Here is an 18,869-nt window from a genome sequence, read left to right on the forward strand (position 1 = left end):
ATTCAGTGGCTAATATGCAATGGCTGTGGAAAATTTTTTTTTCTCGCACACCAAAAACTTTCGTTGCAGACAGTACAAATTACTTGTGCAAGGATGCCATATCAAAGCAACTAAAGCATACGCCTCATGTTCGGCAGCGGAGAGCATCGATCGAGTGCGCCGCTTCGTTTCGCAGTGCTAAGGACGTTCGCTGTTTGGGCATGTAACAAAATGACAGACTTACCACGAGGTACACGTCGTAAACGATGTGATCGCTCACAAAGAGTGCCTTGCGACTGATGACTGATTTGATACGTCGACGCTTCTCTGTAAAGGAGACGAAATGTACTTGTGGAGCACCCTTACCGCATGATAGCGCGCACCCTCCGGAAACCACGTGGGCCAAGGGCAGCCATATGACCTCGCAGGACCCACTTTTGATATAACCCGAATGCGATTAGTGTGGACAAAATGGAAGAGGACGTACGCAGACAACTCCGTGTTTCTGTCCACACGGAACGCATTATCCAAGTTGGATCGAGAGTGCAGTGCCAACTATACACATCCACGCGAAACAGCCCACCAGCATAAGAACTAGTAAAGAACAGACGAGCTATGCCCAGATATGTCAAACCAACTTGCTCATTAGTTAAGCAGACAGGGGAAGGGAAATAAGGGGCTAGTTTTTGACATATGTAAAAAAGAAGCCAACTGTCACCGAAACCAAGGAGCGTAAGGAAATGTTTTGATCTTATTCTTTTTTGATTTCTTGTTTTTGTCAATAGGTAATTCATTCTGCAATACTTTTATCTAACTAATTGCTTAGAAAATAGAAAAGAAAACAACCACATGCCGCCGGTTTGATTGGAGCCCAGGACCTCAAAACTTCGCGTCCAGTGCTCCACCAACTCTGCCCATCTATCAGTTTGCCTCGCCTAACTAGTCCCATACCTTGCACTGCGCTTTCGCGCGATCGCCAATGCCCCAGGCCACCTGCCTACTATCCTCTCCGCCCAACTGGTGAACGTGGCAAGTTTTGGGTCGCGATAATCTCTGCAACGTTGTACATCACACATTCTTGTGTGTAGCCATTGGTGGAGTTTCAAAAGGGTGGGTGGTGCACTATGAGCCTAGTGGCCGGAGGAGAGCAGAAAGTTTGTGGGGACAAGGTGGCCGCAGCTCGCACAGGACAGGGTTAATTGGAGGTCACTAGGCCTTTCTCCTGTAGAGTAGCTAGCAAGGTTGTTAATGTTGATGATAATGGATGACGAATAGACACATGATACTAATTTTGAAACAGTGCTCGGAGGCGAAACGCAAAGGCGCCCGTGTACTGTGCGATGTCAGTGCACGTTAGAGATCACCAGGTGGTTAAAATTATTCCGGAGACGTCCACTACAGCACCTCTTTCTTCCTTTCTTCTGCCAGTTCCTCCTTTATCTCTTCTCTTAAAGCGCGGTTCGGGTGTCCGCCGAAATTCGAGACGGATACTGCGCCATTTCCGTTCCTCAAAAGCCAATTTTCAATTTTTTCAGTGCTCGATTCCAAGCGAGTGAACTCTGTGCGATTACTAGAAACGTGTGTTCCTGAAAGTGTTACGCAAGTGAAGTATGACAAATATTAAGTGCTGCCTTCCATAGACGGTGTTCTACTCGATATTAAGGTCTCTGAAACAAAGAGGTACACCGGACTCTTGACAGCCCAGATCTGAACAAGGGAAGGGAAGGAAGCCTCATTCCCTCGACCGACGCCTGGACAACAGAACTTGCCCGGAAGAACACATGTGCAGCCATTAAACGTCGGTCACCGTGTAGAGGTTTTCCTTCCACCCTTAGCCGAACTTTATGCCTCAACGGATAGGTGTGGTCTTGAGCAAGCAGCTGTTCCCTGATGACAGCAGGAATGCCATCCGCGGACATATTTCTATGCCGCATCTTCTCACTTGGAGCTACGGACGCTTTGGACGAATTATTTAAACCGGCTAGGGTGCCTGATTCGGCTTCCCGCTCAAAGTGCGCGAGCATGTTTGTATATTTTGGGTTGTTTCAGTGGAAGTCTGACCAGCGATCTTCATTGAAAAATTGGATCGTGGGTAGGACGCCGTACCCTCAAACACTTGTGGCATATCATGTGGCTATGTATGCCGTTGAAAAAAAAACCTTCACCGCATGCGTAAGAGCAGCATTTTGTGATTGAATCTTAAACAAATCTCAGAGTACTCATTGCACAATTCGCAACCCCACGATCAATAGAGTTTTTGGTGGGAATTTAAGGCAAGGACATGGTTCTGTGAGCTGTTTCTTCGTTCATAAATATGCTGTTCGGTAAACTTTGAACGCTTTATAGCCAACTAACTCTGAAACTATTTAGGGTACTTGTAATAATTTTTTCAGCCGTTGCAACCCACTGTGTGTCTTTGGTCTAAGGGAAAAAATTGGCCACATCACTCGTGCGTCAATTCTAGTGGCGTGATGAAACGCTTCGCATTACCGTTCTTCCATCCAATTTGCCGCGATTGTGCTCGTTGATAACTCCGTCACCAAAAAAAGGAACATTCACTGAAGAAAATTAATCGCGAGTCTGGGCTTGCTGAAGAGCTCAGACGTGGAAACTAGAGAGAAAATTTGAAAGACTGTGAATAGATCTCCGCAGCACCTAACAACAGAGAAGAAAGTGGATGAGCGGGAAGTAGATCATCCAGGCATGACATGTTGAACGGCCACGAGATTCACTAAAGCCGTGGAAGCGCAAACGAGCAGAAAATGTAGAGGAACGTAGCCTTAGGCGCCCCGTCGAATCATTTACAAGCAGGTACTGACCAAATTCTGGTCTTTATTACTGCATTTTGCTGGAACGTTAAAGATCCTAAAGAAAGGGACTTTTGAAGTCAAGTGCGGACAATTTAAAGAGCACTTACTAGCCCACCTCTCTTGTTTAGTAAAGTTCCGTACAGGTCGTATTTTGGGCTCCGTTCTTACTTATTTTCTTATGTTCACTCTTCAACGGCTCCAGCAGATCTCGTCGCTGCCACTCTTGTTGAGCGGAAAACAGAATGCTTTATTTTCCGCTCAGTAAATCGTTTGATCGAGCGCTGGCCTTGTGGAACCCCTTCTTAATACCCCTTGTGTTCTTCGCTTTATCTCTGTCGTTACCTTTCTACCCCGAAGCGTAGAGTAAAAAAATAGCAAAGTTTTTGCTCTTCTTCGAGTGATAAATAGGGAAAGAGGTACCTTTAATGAACCCTACATTATGCCTTCCTGAGTGCCCTAACTAGCATGCACTCAAATTACCACGAATGAAGACGCTCGTGCCACTATTCCTGTAAAAGGTACTCTTTGTCTTAATAATGAGAAATCGTTAAATAGGTCATGGAGACGAAAATCTGGTGTCGCCTAAAATGGGAAGGCGTTACAAAACTCGCGATTGGTCGAAAAGGTCTGACCTCATCAAATGCGGGAAAGTACAGAACGTTAACCAGGAATAATCAGTAATAGTACTTAAAACTGCACCAAATAGAAAATAGAATATCATTGGGATAGAATGGGAATAGAATTGGAATGTTTTCACATTACCCACGCGTAGCTTCTTCAAGTTCGCCCAGTAATCTTGTTCGACCGTTTCTTCGTATGTTTTTCTGTGTTTTTTCTTTTTACAGCAATCAAAATACCGAACGCACCGCATCAGTTCCGGCGCCTCTGCAGTGCGGTTCGACAGCAGCCTTTATGAAAATATTGTGATCCTGCTTTGGCGCGCAAGCGTCGACAAAGTCCCAGGCTCTGCTTCCAAAGTCTGGGCAGAAGCGAGAGGCACAGGGGCTCCGCAATCACCCTTTCCCGCCTCCTACTCGTTATAGAGGAAGATATTTCCTCCGATTTTTCCGAGGTAGCTAGGAAGGAAGCCACCGAAACTAAGGAGCGTAGGGGCATGTTTACATCTTTTTTTCTTTAATTGATTTTGTTGATCAATGGGAAATTAATACGTTATTATTTTATCGCTGAAATATAACTGATTAGAAAGTAGAAGAGAAAAACGGCCTCATGCCGCCGATGGAATCCGAACCGATTACCTCTGAATTTCGCGTCTGAGGCTCTGCCAACAGAGCTTCGGCGGCGGCTGTCCAGTGCTCCACTTTCGATATCATTTACATCGCGTGTAACCTAGCTTTGAGAGTGTTCACCAGCGCAACCCTCGCCCATAGCAGCGGACGTAGTGCGTCCATTATTTCTGAAGGTGTCACGTGTACCGTGATGATTAATTATGCAGGCACTCTTTGAGTTGCATAGTCGGTGAAGTGCTTTTGCCAAAAGTGTATCGCTTCTTGGGGGCGTAACATAGATACCTTTGTCTAATTCCCAAGTGACGCGCGAAGCATGCTCATCATTTATCTCGGAACAGTTGTCCCCTCAAAATTGCGATGGCAAGAGACTATGCACCGCGCTGCAAGACCAGCCTTCCAGGAACTTAAAGCAACCTATCTATTGTGTCGTGCAACACGACGCTTGTTCAAGAGCACACAGCCAACCTGGAGCGGTGGAGATTCTTTATCGAGGACAATAAGGAGCACAATTTCCACGAACGCCGTCGTACGAAGCAGAAACGAAACAAATGCCGCGTGAAGTGCGAATGATAAGGAAATCAGACGACGCTTTCGACATACGCGCTGCAAAAAGGCATTTCGCAACGAAGTGTGTCGCAATAAGCAAGTACTTACGCTTTTTGAAAAAAAAAGTAAAAGCACTTTCATCACAAGCACCCACATAATAAACTGCTGATGAATGCCTCTCTGCTTCTTTTTCGTTCTCTTGAAATCTACTTGTCACGTTCAAGGTGTTTTTTTTTCAAGCTATGTTTATTGCCTCAGGGCATAAAGGTTATTAAATGAGAGATAAGGAGGATGCTTAAATAAAAGAAAAAGGTAGGTTGATGTAATGAAATCAAGTAGTGAACAAGGCCGTTTTTGTTCATTGATTGCGAATACTGTCGGTCGATAAAGGATGTTGCATGATGGAGGGAAGAGGCGATTTTTACACTTTGTACGTACAAAAACTAAACTTTCTACAAAAAAATGCACAAAGACAACATTATAAGCACAATACTAAGAGTACAAGGTTACAACGCGTACAATGTTATTCCACAAATTATGTTTAGTCCTAAATTCAATCGATGGCAATGTGTTAAATTCTGGAAAAGCAGCTGGTAAAAAATTCCGCTGTAATAGAATTTTGGGAGGAAGTTTGTAGGTGTACGAGGGAATTTGTGATTCTGGAGCGGGGTATTATCATCAATCCTACCCCACAAATTCTTGGAATTTCTTGCAACTAATGTGTATATTCAATACTGAAGATGTTATTGGATAATAAAAAAAAATCAAGTTTGTACCCAACCGATTTCCGGCGATAGTCGAAACTGAAGGTAAACTAGTGAATTGAACATCTCCGTGAGGAATCCCGTCATGAATATTTTGATGACAGTGGTGGTCCACTGCATCCAGGATGCCCAGCACAGGGGCCACTCACTTTGTTTCACAGTTGCGCATTTTGTACTCATGGTAATCCTAAGTAAGTAGCTAGAAACTTTCGTAGGTGCACCAGTTGTAGTTTCCTAAAAGGGCATCTTTTTGTTTCATGCAATATGTGGGCGTCTCATTTCCTCACGACCAACATAAGATATATAGAGCAGTGAAATAACTTGTGGAGTTTTCCTTCCTGTATGCCTTTTTTGGGCTTGTTCTACTCTAATGACATTGGTCAAAATCCATTAAAATTACAGGCATTAAAATTACCTAGTGCCCAGTTTGTTACTCCATATTGTGAAGTCGTGCACACCGGTTATGATTTCTTCTCTGCCCTTCTTGTCCAAATCACGAATCTGGCTGCTCCGCACTGCAATATCTTGAGTCTTCGAACTAATACGACCTCAAACGGCCACCAGACAACGCTGGCATAGTCTAATGCGGATCTCGGATTTTTTAAGTCAGCAGAAAATTTATTAGTGTTTGATCATCATTATCAGCCTGCTTAGGCTTACTGCAGGGCAAAGGCCTCTCCCATGTCTCTCTAATCAACCCTCTTCTTAGCCAGCCACAGCCACCATATCACCGCAGACTTCTTAATCTTATCTGCCCACCTAACTTCTGCTGCCCCCTGCAACGCTCGCCCACTCTTGAAATCCACTCCATTGCTCTTAAGGAGCAGCTGTTATCGCATTACATACCATGTGCAAGTCCACTTCTTCCTCTTGATTTCGACCCGGATGTCATTAACCCGCGTTTGCTCTCTCACCCAGTCTGGCCGCTTCCTTTCTCTTCACGTTACACCTACCATTTTCTTTCCATAGCTCGCTGCCTTGTCCTCATTTAAGCCGAATCATTTTCGTTAGCCTCCACGTTTCGGCCCCATGGGTGAGCACCGGTGAGGTACAGGCGTTGTATAATTTTCTATTGAGGGATATTGGTAAACTGCCATTCAAGATCTGAGAGAACCTGCCGCATGCACCCCACCCCACCCCATAATCGTCGCTTCGAAGTTCTGACGTAGGAACCGAAGTTTCTTTCTTGCAGTTCAAGAAATCTCATTTATGTTGGTGCGCCAAATTTAGTTATTTCGTATCGTTACTCATAAATCTGTGGCTGTGTGAACTTAATTATTACGGTAGAGCCCTCCATATAACTACCGTCCAGTACATGCTTAGTCTTGTTAGAAATCTTTGGACACCAGTTCTTTACTGGTTGATATTCATTTTCCACTTTTCATACGAGTTTTTCACCGCAACCGCAGCGTCGCTTATCAAGTTTTAGCCATGTTTGGTTTGTATTTTTTATAACGTAACCAATCATAGGCAAAATGGTCGCACGGTAACATCTGTACAAATATTAGCAGCGACGTCGCTAATAGCAATTTAAAATAAAATTGATCCCGTGACAGATCCTTCAGGGATGCCCCCAAGTTATGCCTATGCATTCTGACATACAAGCACTATTCTCGGCGTACTGAGGTCTACTTGGCAAGTGTGGCCTTATAAAGTCTATTAAATCACCACTACCAAACTGACTACATCCACTGCAGGACAACGGCCTTTCCCATATCTCTCCAATTAATTGTGTCCTGTGCCCGCTGCTGACCTCTTACCTTGCAAACTTCTCCGCCCCCCTAACATTCTGCCGCCCCTGCTACGCTTGTCTTCTCTTGATTGGTATCAAGTCTGTTACCCCTATGGGCCATCAGTTAACTTGCCTTCACATTACATGCCCTGCCCAAGCTCATTTCTTATAATCTATTACATTGCGACAGGTCCTTTCTAGTGTTACTTTTTCAGAGGTCAGGATGAGATATGATTTCAAAGGCCTTAGATAAGTCGAGACAAATTGCATCATCCTGTCCCTGGTTATCCAGTGCCCTGACTACGTCTCAGGTGGTTTCTTAAAGTTGTGTTATCGCGGAAAGTTTTTCACTGGATACGTGCTGCTTTGAAAAAAAAAATCATCGTTTTTCTGATAAGAGTAAATTGATTTAGACATTACATACTCCCAAAGCTTGCAAATGACGCATGTTAATTAGACTTGCCGGTAAGTTTTAATATTCTGATGTTTTTCCTGCTCTTTTTTTGCATTTCCTTAGCTTCACGCCGATTAGTTGAGCGAGGTGTTCGGAATAATCAGCACATACTGAGCAGTCCAATACACGTGCTTCTACAGAAATGCATTTGGTATCGCCGCATCTGTACTGGCGATATAAAATTTGATGATAATGAATGATTATTTTTTTAATATTGCAGAGAATAAAACATGCTCCCTCGCACGTCAATTATATGTCGGGCATTGCGGAATGCCCCTTTGCGGACGGCGACAACACAGTCGAGATTTTTTGCTGGCGCAGGAAATAAGCATTTAAAGAACTGATTGTAGGACGACGCTACAGGTGAACTATTAGTTATTGATTCATTGGTTAAAAGATTCTACGCGGACCAGGAACAGGCAAGAACAGGTGACGACAGAACTGAAGAGGAGAGGTATTCGTAAAGCTTGTTAATGTTTCGTCTCAATATTCTCTTTTAGTCTACTGGCTGACTACGCGGGAGACTCAAACAAAGCGGTAAGAAGAGAGGGATCTTTTGTTACATCTTTTTCACCGGCGACTTCATTTCAGTTCGACAGATGATCCCTCGATTAAATCACGGATTAGTGGGATTTATTTTTCTTAACGGCATAAATGTGTCAGTACAGTGGAAAATAACATTCTTGAAACGCATTCACAAAGCACTGACCCAACTCTCGCTACCGAATCCTTCGAGTGAAAATGGCAGCCACTGATGCATGCGCCATCGGCTCTATCAAAGCTTGCAACAAATAGAATACTTTGGTTTAAGCGCTGAAGTGTGGTTTTTTTTTGTATCAAGAAAACACAAATACGTGATCTTACAAGCCACGTTCAACTTTTACTTTATAGCTTTCTATTCGCCCGCCGATCAGCACTAGATCCAGCGAGAAATATTTTTTTCTTTTCTGATATCCGGGTGCTTTCGTTAACAATCTGCTTTAGGTCGCGCTTAAGGCAATGTGAAGAAACAACTTACAGTCGTGTATTTGTTGATTCAATTGTGAGATAATTCCAGTCAGTGCATGAGAGGTTAGAGTCCCCCGCAATGATTAGGTGACGCTGTCTCGTTCTAGTTTGATTTAGACAATGGTTCATGTCCTTGAAATATGCAACGAGAGAATTTGGTGTCCCGCATGCGAAGTAGCAAAAATAATGCCGTTATTTCTGCTACAATCTTGTCTTGCATACTAGCTAGTTTTACGGCGACAGCTCTTAAGTCTCTTCCTGGGGTTAAGCTTCGTTGTCGAAGTAGTAGAAGTAGTTTTAATAGGCGTAAGCGGAGGGTGTAAACACCTAGGAATGATGAGGACGGGGTTATCGTGGAGGGAGGTGGGTTTGGTGCGAGTGGAATAATGCGCAACCGGTCGTTGGTTTCCACGGGAAGGACCTGCTATTTGGTTGCCGTTGAAGGAATAAAAGTTGTACGTTGTGTCTGCGGCGGCTACTGCGAAACGCACCGCCCGAGAACAGGCTCAGGGGTGGTGGCGCCGAGTAATTTGAGTGGCGGACTGGAGAGGAGTGCTAGTCCAGGAACAGTTATGAGTGGAAAACTAAAAAAAGTGCTCCCTAAATACATATAAATGCATGTCACTCTGAAATTATTTGCCTCAGTATAATTCGAGTTGAAAGGCGTCAACAGCTTTCATTGAATTTCGCGTTACACAGTGGTAACCATCTTGCGTGCGTATCTAAAGTGGGGGGAGGGGGTGGGGGGAATTTAGTGTTGTTTTGGAAGAACGGTGTCAAAGACTTTCACTTTTTGACTTTGTATAAGTTCGATAATGCCCTACGTTTGGTGTTTAATGCTTTTTGCGGCATTTTCGACTTATCTAGGCCTCTCTGCTAGTTCTTATAAATCTGCTTGAATTCCGCTTTGGCCATCCCATAGTTTCTTCAAGAGCGCCTTCATGCTCTCCATTTCTGTCGCCCTCAGTCCTGAGTTCAACTCTACTTCCCTTGACAACAACAAACGCAGAGATGAAAACTGAAAAAAAAAAATGCGTTTGGGCGCGGCAGCACGACAGCAAATCATTCCTATTTTTTTTTTGTGACCACAATACGAGTGGTAACGAACCTGCTCGAAAACTAGCAGTCGGATGTTAGGCCACGTTGCTGCGGCGCTGCTGCCGTACCCACGTGCAGGCATCCTGGAACAGCTGTACGTCTACCGATTCGCTCAATCAGCGAACGTGACGATCAGGCCTAGAGCGCGGCCTTCCCTAAATTAGCGGCCAATCTCTCCACACCAGGTTTAAAGACAGGAGCGTACGCCTCTACTTTTATTTTTTCCTTCGGGCCAAATTCCAAACAAAAACACAAAAAGAACGAAAGAGAACGCGAAAGCATTGGAAGAAAGCCAGGGAGGCTAACGCGATTTCCAAAGGCGGTACACGCAGTATAACAAAGATTACTATAGGTGCAAACTCTTTTACTCTTGTAAAAATTCCAGCAAAGCCTACCGCATGTATTTTCAGGATACTCATCTGCTATGGCCGCATGAATTATGCCAGACATAACACGCCGACAGTAACATCTGCCCACATCCTGCGCTACCCATATGACGCCAATCTGTTTCGCAATTGGGCAGTGATGCGCAGCCAGGGGCACGAAAGAACAGCACACGACAAAGCAGCATGCGACAAAACAGTGCACACAAAACAGCACAGCAAAAGACAGCACAAGGAAATAATGGTACAGCGACAAAACAGCACAGGAAAAAAACAGCATGTCGCCAAATAGCACAAGGATAAAAGTGTACGCGTCAAAAAAGCATGCCGGAGAAAACGGCACAGCGACAGAACAGCACAGCGAAGCAACAGCACGATGACAGAAGAGCTCCGAGAAAAAATAACACGACGACAACAAAGCGCAGCGCAGTACGGTGCAGCGCTGCACAGGCTGCTACAGTGGTCGAGTGCTCCAAGGCAGCGGGAAGTGTAGCTGTTTTGCGCGTCTCTGTTTCAATTTGAGCATTTTTTCTACTTCATACTGTTCTGACGCAAAAGTTCGGAACATCAGAGGTGAGCATATGTCATGCGGCATGCGGCAGTTTCTATAAGGCTTCTCAAGCAACCTTTTGTTTTAAGCGAGAAAATAATTATTTTTCATGTTAAGGCCCCCTCTGAGGGGCATCTCCCGCTTCTTTCTTGAGTTCTATCCGACTATAGCCACGATGTTATCGTGCGTGCTTAAGAAAGAGGTAAGGTTCTACGCGCGCATTTGAGCTGTAAATTGCAATTAGACGATATCGGCTCTAAGCCCCTCTTCCTGTCAGGGACGGTCATTATTAAGCAGCCACCAAATGAGCTCATAATTTGCCCAGTTGTACCGAAATGCATAGCAAAGAACATGTAATAAATAGCTTGAGCCTAAAAAAAAAGTGTCATATGATCATTTGAAGACACGTGGAGGCTTGATGCGAAGTACTATATATCGCACTAAGCTTTAAGTACTCAAGAATACATTTATTACTAATTATTATGAATTATAAATATAAAATATTATTAATACAAGCGGAATTTAAGAACGACGCCTATGACAAAATTTCGCACAATGCTTTCGCAATTTCGCACAGGCTACGAGGATAATGCAATGCTGTTTTTCTGATCTTATTTTGAATGCAGGCAAAAAGAAATACAACATTGCTTGTCCACCATTTCTGCCATCCCTCTTTATGCACTGCAGAATTTGAAAGGTCAGCACTGCCTTTAATAGCATCGATGACGAGGACGATTCAAAGGCAACGGAGGATTTCCAAGGCGCTGCCATCCACGCCTCAGTCCATAGAGAACTCGTGCAGTTGGCTACAGGAGACGGTTTTCTGCTGTTCGATGCTCGGCCGGGAGACGCAGAGAGACTCATTCTTCTTGGAACGAAGGCAAATCTGGACAACCTTGCCTTCTGTCTGCACTGGTTCGCCGATAGAACATTTTCAGTGGCGCCAGCTGTGTTTTATTAGCTGCACACCGTTCACACCCTGCAGTCTGACACGGTGCTGCCAATGGTGTATTGTCTGGTAAAGAGGAAAACGACAGCAACCTATGCACTGGCGTTCAAGAAAATGACGGAACTCGAGCCGGCTCGGTCCCCAATGGTCCCCAATGAGTTTGCTCACAGATTTCGAGCAGGCAGCCATCCAAGCCTTTCGCGCGGTGTTTCCAGCCGCAACCCCTTCCACATGTTTTTTTTTTTTCATTTGATGCAGTCTGTCCGAAGGAAGGACCAATATCGGCCTTATCAGAACGTACGCTACCGACTCCTACTTCCGTGAACCAGAGCAGCTACTTCCGGCGTTGAGTTTTCTGGTTCCGGAAGACGTTGCCGAATGTGAGTTGGGCTCTTGCAGCCCATGTTTCTTTCGACTATTTGCTTTGAAGTTGAGGTAATTGCTTCCCAGCTCCAATGCACACGCGTTAGACGTACGAAAAGTTTCGCTAAAACGCCGACTTGGCGTGTGTGAAAGAAGGCAGTTCTGCTTTCATACGCTTAAAATGTGCTTAAGGAGATGCATTTAGAACAATTTAAAAAAATAAGTGAACGGAATGTCTCCTGTAAGTGCAGTTGTAGTGTGTGCGTTTGTTTTCTTTTTAATGGGCTTCCGATTTTTTCTGGCTATGAAAAGCTACAGGACCATGTGGAAGTCCTGGAGCATCAAGAGTGAGAAGTCTTTGACTATTTTGAGCGGACATACATGGGTGTCCCATTTGGAAGAAATCGAACGCGGAAGGACACCCCGTTTCCGCCCACACTTTGGAGCTGCCACGACCGCTTGCTGGATGGTCTGCCGCAGACCAACAGCGTTGAAGCAAGGCACAACCGCCTGCAGCAATCACTAGGTTTCCGCCGCCCATACCCCTACGGCCTCATCGCGGCCCTGAAGCAGGAGCAGTCACTAACCGAGCAAATGCAGGCGGGGGCTAGACGTAGGATTTCAGTTCCCCAAAGGGCAGCCTATGCTAAAATGCTGAGCGCTTGCAAGGCGTCTTGGCAAACGACTCAACGACGCCTTTTGTAGATGGTATGCTAGGCTGCCGGTTTGCTTACGAGTTGTAAACCTCTACACTGTGAGCTTCTCGCGAAATAAATGTTTTCTGCAAGCGTCTACTTCTAGTAGCCGTCGTGTTGGTTTCCCGCAGCAGTCCTGAAGCATGCGGCGGTTTTGACACGCAGTTATTTATATCATCATTTTTCTGGATTCTGCTCTCTCTATCTCTCTCTCTTTTATCCGTACGCTTCAGTAATAGTGGCCGAGTTGGTGCCGCTTGACAGGCTCATGCCCATTCTTCTTTATAAACCCACTTACTAGTACGACTAGTCTATATGCGGCAACCTGTCTTGCCTTTCCCGATACAGCTGCCCACTAGGTCACACTACGGCTACAAATGAAGACAAAGAACAAATTAAAAATGAGCACCCTCGTCTGGCGTGTCTTGTAGCCCACAATGTCACTTTGGCACGTAGAGGAATTCATCAGTAAATCAGCAGCGTACGTAGACGGATATTGTAGTAAAGCATTGTGCGAAATTTTGTCATAGGCGTCGTTCTTAAATTCCGCTTGTATTAATACTATTTTATATTTATAACTCATAATAATCAGTAATAAATGTATTCTTGAGTACTTAAAGCTCAGTGCGATATATAGTACTTCGCATCAAGCCTCCACGTGTCTTCAAATGATCATATGACACTCTTTTTTTAGGCTCAAGCTTTTTTTTACATGTTCTTTGCTATGCATTTCGGTACAACTGGGCAAATTATGAGCTCATTTGGTGGCTGCTTAATAATGACCGTCCCTGACAGGAGGAGGGGCTTAGAGCCGATATCGTCTAATTGCAATTTACAGCTCAAATGCGCGCGTAGAACCTTACCTCTTTCTTAAGCACGCACGATAACATCGTGGCTATAGTCGGATAGAACTCAAGAAAGAAGCGGGAGATGCCCCTCAGAGGGGGCCTTAACTTGAAAAATAATTATTTTCTCGCTTAAAACAAAAGGTTGCGTGAGAAGCCTTATAGAAACTGCCGCATGCCGCATGACGTATGCTCACCTCTGATGTTCCGAACTTTTGCGTCAGAACAGTATGAAGTAGAAAAAATGCTCAAATTGAAACAGAGACGCGCAAAACAGCTACACTTCCCGCTGCCTTGGAGCACTCGACCACTGTAGCAGCCTGTGCAGCGCTGCACCGTACTACGCTGCGCTTTGTTGTCGTCGTGTTATTTTTTCTCGGAGCTCTTCTGTCATCGTGCTGTTGTTTCGCTGTGCTGTTCTGTCGCTGTGCCGTTTTCTCCGGCATGCTTTTTTGACGCGTACACTTTTATCCTTGTGCTATTTGGCGACATGCTGTTTTTTTCCTGTGCTGTTTTGTCGCTGTACCATTATTTCCTTGTGCTGTCTTTTGCTGTGCTGTTTTGTGTGCACTGTTTTGTCGCATGCTGCTTTGTCGTGTGCTGTTCTTTCGTGTCCCTGGCTGCGCATCACTGCCCAATTGCGAAACAGATTGGCGTCATATGGGTAGCGCAGGATGTGGGCAGATGTTACTGTCGGCGTGTTATGTCTGGCATAATTCATGCGGCCATAGCAGATGAGTATCCTGAAAATACATGCGGTAGGCTTTGCTGGAATTTTACAAGAGTAAAAGAGTTTGCACCTATTGTAATCTTTGTTATACTGCGTGTACCGCCTTTGGAAATTGCGTTAGCCTCCCTGGCTTTCTTCCAATGCTTTCGCGTTCTCTTTCGTTCTTTTTGTGTTTTTGTTTGGAATTTGGCCCGAAGGAAAAAATAAAAGTAGAGGCGTACGCTCCTGTCTTTAAACCTGGTGTGGAGAGATTGGCCGCTAATTTAGGGAAGGCCGCGCTCTAGGCCTGATCGTAACGTTCGCTGATTGGGCGAATCGGTAGACGTACAGCTGTTCCAGGATGCCTGCACGTGGGTACGGCAGCAACGCCGCAGCAACGTGGCCTAACATCCGACTGCTATTTTTCGAGCAGGTTCGTTACCACTCGTATTGTGGTCACAAAAAAAATAGGAATGATTTGCTGTCGTGCTGCCGCGCCCAAACGCATTTTTTTTTCTGTTTTCATCTCTGCGTTTGTTGTTGTCAAATGAAGTAGAGTTGAACTCAGGACTGAGGGCGACAGAAATGGAGAGCATAAAGGCGCTCTTGAAGAAACTATGGGATGGCCAAAGCGGAATTCAAGCAGATTTATAAGAACTAGCAGAGAGGCCAAGAGAAGTCGAAAATGCTGCAAAAAGCATTAAACAGCAAACATAGGGCATTATCGAACTTATACAAAGTCAAAAAGTGAAAGTCTTTGACACCGTTCTTCCAAAACAACACTAAATTCCCCCCACCCCCTCCCCCCACTTTAGATACGCACGCAAGAGGTTACCACTGTGTAACGCGAGATTCAATGAAAGCTGTTGACGCCTTTCAACTCGAATTATACTGAGGCAAATAATTTCAGAGTGACATGCATTTATATGTATTTAGGGAGCACTTTTTTTAGTTTTCCACTCATAACTGTTCCTGGACTAGCACTCCTCTCCAGTCCGCCACTCAAATTACGCGGCGCCACCACCCCTGAGCCTCTTCTCGGGCGGTGCGTTTCGCAGTAGCCGCCGCAGACACAACGTACAACTTTTATTCCTTCAACGGCAACCAAATAGCAGGTCCTTCCCGTGGAAACCAACGACCGGTTGCGCATTATTCCACTCGCACCAAACCCACCTCCCTCCACGATAACCCCGTCCTCATCATTCCTAGGTGTTTACACCCTCCACTTACGCCGATTAAAACTACTTCTACTACTTCGACAACGAAGCTTAACCCCAGGAAGAGACTTAAGAGCTGTCGCTGTAAAACTAGCTAGTATGCAAGACAAGATTGTAGCAGAAATAACGGTATTATTTTTTGCTACTTCGCATGCGGGACACCAAATTCTCTCGTTGCATATTTCAAGGACATGAACCATTGTCTAAATCAAACTAGAACGAGACAGCGTCACCTAATCATTGCGGGGGACTGTAACCTCTCATGCACTGACTGGAATTATCTCACAATTGAAGCAACAAAAACACGACTGTAAGTTGTTTCTTCACATTGCCTTAAGGGCGACCTAAAGCAGATTGTTAACGAAAGCACCCGGATATCAGAAAAAAAAATATTTCTCGCTGGATCTAGTGCTGATCGGCGGGCGAATAGAAAGCTATAAAGTAAAAGTTGAACGTGGCTTGTAAGATCACGTATTTGTGTTTTCTTGATACAAAAAAACCACACTTCAGCGCTTAAACCAAAGTATTCCATTTGTTGCAAGCTTTGATAGAGCCGATGGCGCATGCATCAGTGGCTGCCATTTCCACTCGAAGGATTCGGTAGCGAGAGTTGGGTCAATGCTCTGTGAATGCGTTTCAAGAATGTTATTTTCCACTGTACTGACATATTTATGCCGTTAAGAAAAATAAATCCCACTAATCCGTGATTTAATCGAGGGATCATCTGTCGAACTGAAATGAAGTCGCCGGTGAAAAAGATGTAACAAAAGATCCCTCTCTTCTTACCGCTTTGTTTGAGTCTCCTGCGTAGTAAGCCAGTAGACTAAAAGAGAATATTGAGACGAAACATTAACAAGCTTTACGAATACCTCTCCTCTTCAGTTCTGGCGTCACCTGTTCTTGCCTGTTCCTGGTCCGCGTAGAATCTTTTAAACAATGAATCAGTAACTAATAGTTCACCTGTAGCGTCGTCCTACAATCAGTTCTTTAAATGCTTATTTCCGGCGCCAGCAAAAAATCTCGACTGTGTTGTCGCCGTCCGCAAAGGGGCATTCCGCAATGCACGACATATAATTGACGTGCGAGGGAGCATGTTTTATTCTCCGCAGTATTAAAAAAATAATCATTCATTATCATCAAATTTTATATCGCCAGTACAGATGCGCCGATACCAAATGCATTTCTGTGGAAGCACGTGTATTGGACTGCTCAATATGTGCTGATTATTCCGAACACCTCGCTCAACTAATCGGCGTGAAGCTAAGAAAATGCAAATAAAGAGCAGGAAAAACATCAGAACATTAAAACTTACCGGCAAGTCTAATTAACATGCGTCATTTGCAAGCTTTGGGAATATGTAATGTCTAAATAAATTTACTCTTATCAGAAAAAATGATGATTTTTTTTTCAAAGCAGCACGTATACAGTGAAAAACTTTCCGCGATAACACAACTTTAAGAAACCACCTGAGACGTAGTCAGGGCACTAGATAACCAGGGACAGGATGATGCAATTTGTCTCGACTTATCTAAGGCCTTTGAAAGCATATCTCATCCTGACCTCTGAAAAAGTAACACTAGAAAGGACCTGTCGCAATGTAATAGATTATAAGAAATGAGCTTGGCCAGGGCATGTAATGTGAAGGCAAGATAACTGATGGCCCATAAGGGTAACAGACTTGATACCAATCAAGAGAAGACAAGCGTAGCAGGGGCGGCAGAATGTTAGGGGGGCGGAGAAGTTTGCAAGGTAAGAGGTCAGCAGCGGGCACAGGACACAATTAATTGGAGAGATATGGGAAAGGCCGTTGTCCTGCAGTGGATGTAGTCAGTTTGGTAGTGGTGATTTAATAGATTATATAAGGCCACACTTGCCAAGTAGACCTTAGTGCGCCGAGAATAGTGCTTGTATGTCAGAATGCATAGGCATAACTTGGGGCATCCCTGAAGGATCTGTCACGGGATCAATTTTATTTTAAATTGCTATTAGCGACGTCGCTGCTAATATTTGTACAGATGTTACCGTGCGACCTTTTTGCCTATGATTGGTTACGTTATGAAAAATACAAACCAAACATGGCTAAAACTTGATAAGCGACGCTGCGGTTGCGGTGAAAAACTCGTATGAAAAGTGGAAAATGAATATCAACCAGAAAAGAACTGGTGTCCAAAGATTTCTAACAAGACGAAGCATGTACTGGACGATAGTTATATGGAGGGTTTGGTTTGGTTTATGGGGGTTTAACGTCCCAAAGCGACTCAGGCTATGAGAGACGCCGTAGTGAAGGGCTCCGGAAATTTCGACCACCTGGGGTTCTTTAACGTGCACTGACATCGCACAGTACACGGGCCTCTAGAATTTCGCCTCCATCGAAATTCGACCGCCGCGGCCGGGATCGAACCCGCGTCTTTCGGGCCGGCAGCCGAACGCTGTAACCACTCAGCCACCGCGGCGGCTAGTTATATGGAGGGCTCTACCGTAATAATTAAGTTCACACAGCCACAGATTTATGAGTAACGATACGAAATAACTAAATTTGGCGGACCAACATGAATGAGATTTCTTGAACTGCAAGAAAGAAACTTCGGTTCCTACGTCAGAACTTAAAACTCGTTTCAGACACTTCGAAGCGACGATTATGGGGTGGGGTGGGGTGCATGCGGCAGGTTCTTTCAGATCATGAATGGCAGTTTACCAATATCCCTCAATAGAAAATTATACAACACCTGTACCTCACCGGTGCTCACCCATGGGGCCGAAACGTGGAGGCTAACGAAAATGATTCGGCTTAAATGAGGACAAGGCAGCGAGCTATGGAAAGAAAATGGTAGGCGTAACGTGAAGAGAAAGGAAGCGGCCAGACTGGGTGAGAGAGCAAACGCGGGTTAATGACATCCGGGTCGAAATCAAGAGGAAGAAGTGGACTTGCACATGGTATGTAATGCGATAACAGCTGCCCCTTAAGAGCAATGGAGTGGATTTCAAGAGTGGGCGAGCGTTGCAGGGGGCAGCAGAAGTTAGGTGGGCAGATAAGATTAAGAAGTCTGCGGTGATATGGTGGCTGTGGCTGGCTAAGAAGAGGGTTGATTAGAGAGACATGGGAGAGGCCTTTGCCCTGCAGTAAGCCTAAGCAGGCTGATAATGATGATCAAACACTAATAAATTTTCTGCTGACTTAAAAAATCCGAGATCCGCATTAGACTATGCCAGCGTTGTCTGGTGGCCGTTTGAGGTCGTATTAGTTCGAAGACTCAAGATATTGCAGTGCGGAGCAGCCAGATTCGTGATTTGGACAAGAAGGGCAGAGAAGAAATCATAACCGGTGTGCACGACTTCACAATATGGAGTAACAAACTGGGCACTAGGTAATTTTAATGCCTGTAATTTTAATGGATTTTGACCAATGTCATTAGAGTAGAACAAGCCCAAAAAAGGCATACAGGAAGGAAAACTCCACAAGTTATTTCACTGCTCTATATATCTTATGTTGGTCGTGAGGAAATGAGACGCCCACATATTG

The sequence above is a fragment of the Amblyomma americanum genome, chromosome 10 (genome assembly GCF_052857255.1).
Source record: "Amblyomma americanum isolate KBUSLIRL-KWMA chromosome 10, ASM5285725v1, whole genome shotgun sequence".
Lineage (NCBI taxonomy): Eukaryota > Metazoa > Arthropoda > Arachnida > Ixodida > Ixodidae > Amblyomma > Amblyomma americanum.